The sequence below is a fragment of the Arachis ipaensis genome, chromosome B07, assembly GCF_000816755.2.
Source record: "Arachis ipaensis cultivar K30076 chromosome B07, Araip1.1, whole genome shotgun sequence".
Taxonomy (NCBI): Eukaryota; Viridiplantae; Streptophyta; class Magnoliopsida; order Fabales; family Fabaceae; genus Arachis; species Arachis ipaensis.
The window spans coordinates 2,152,918-2,154,871 of record NC_029791.2 but is presented as its reverse complement, the minus strand read 5'-3'; positions in this window follow the sequence as shown (position 1 = coordinate 2,154,871).

The window sequence follows — 1,954 nt, the reverse complement described above, 5'->3', positions numbered from 1 at the left end:
AATATTTTATTCTAATAGTGATATATCAAAATTTAAATTCTTAATTCATATATAATATATTCATATCAAGAAATCAGAAAATAGTATAGTATCGCTCTAGCTTACTATATGTCCAAAGTTATTAATACAAGGGTAAATATTTTTTCGTTTCCTGACCTTTTAACCAAGGGACAAATATTTTTTCGTTTTCTGACCTTTTAACCAAGGGACAATGTGCACCTTAATCAAAACCTCAACTGACTCTATCCATTCAGGAAAATGGACAAATCAACCTTGACTACTGGTTGACAAATAGTTGCAACTTACAAGAGTGATGTATCAAGCTGATTTGTCAACTCTAAATGGTTATAAATTAAAAATTCCTTCTTTGAAAAAAAAAAAAAAAACTCTTCTCTTCTCCTCTTCTTCCCTCCTTTTTTCTTTCTCTTCTCTTTTCTCTTTGGTCAGTCAGCATCATCATCAAGCTTCACCTTCATCATCATCACCGCGGCACCGCCATCATCGAACCAATCTCTATTTTCTACTTTCTCTTCCTTTCCTATTCCCACATCTTGCCCTGCTTCTTCCCCAGTCCTCAATTGTTGTTGCCTTCGTCGATTCGAGAATGAGCCTTCGCTGCTGCTTCTACTTCTGCACTGTAACAGTTTTTGCCAATGTACTTTTGTCATCGTTCTTCTGCTCTTCATTCTCCTACACCGTAGCTGACTTGCATTTGTTCTAACTTGTTCTACTGTAGTTGTCGTTCTGACTCCACATAATTGATACTGCCATAGTTGCTGATGCCATTGCTATTGCTGCCATCCCTACATCTTATTTTTCTTTTCTATGTCGCAGTCTTTGAGCTGTCAAATTGTCATTGTCGCCATCTTGTCATTGCTATTGTTGCTCGTTGAAGCTGTACCAGAAAAATCGCCAGTCACCATTACCAACTTCACAATCTCTGCCAGCTAACTATTTTGAGGTAACAGATCTTTAGTGAAAGTAAGTATCATTCTCTCAAATCTTAAGTTATGCGATTATGATGAAATTAATGAACTTAATTGTATTTGTTATGTTGATTATTGAGTGTATGATTATCATAATCGTAAGTGAATATGATTATAATTTATGTTAACTGCAAGGGTATAGTGAGTTTGGCTATATTATAAGTTAAAATTTTGAAAAAGAAGATAAGGAGGAACCGTAGGAAGATGAAGAGAATGAAGAAGAACAAAAAAAAAGAACAGAATAAAGAATTTTTAGTCCCAACAACTATTTACCCATTTTTCTTAATGAATGCGGTTTGATTGAAGTTTAAGTATGATTAAGGGGGTGCGTCCTCTCCCAACTAAAAAGTTAGAAATATAATAGTAACTATATCATTGATGTTTGAAAAACGTGTCGAACAATAATTTTTTGACATTTTAAAAATATAAGTCTGACAAATAATTAACCACAACAAAATGAGGAAATAATTAAAAAGCCATAGAAATTAACCAGAATTAAATGACGACTTTGTTAATAAAATATGAAAGAGCAAATGAAAAACCTCGTAAGGTTGAGGATTATATTTGCAAATTCTCAATAATCTGTCCCTCGAATGAATGTTCAATATCAATACATTATTGCTAATAAAATATTATTTATATACACATAAAAAATTCTGAAATCGTTTAATTTAGTGAAATCCCGCCGCTGCAGCTGCTGCCTCTCTCCTGTCTAGATCAACCGCGACCCTCTCCCGTCCTTCTCTTATTCTGTCTAGATCAACCGCGACCCTCTCCCGTCCTTCTCTTATTCCCTGTCTCGGATCTCCTCGAACCAGAGCTCACCGTCGCCGTTCATACATACTCCTCTGTTGATTTGAATTTCTTTGAACCAAATCTCTTCTGTAGATTTCTTTGAATTTCTTTGAATCAGATCTCTTTCTTTGAATTTCTGTTTCTTTGTTTCTGTTTCTGTTTGGGGGTGGGGA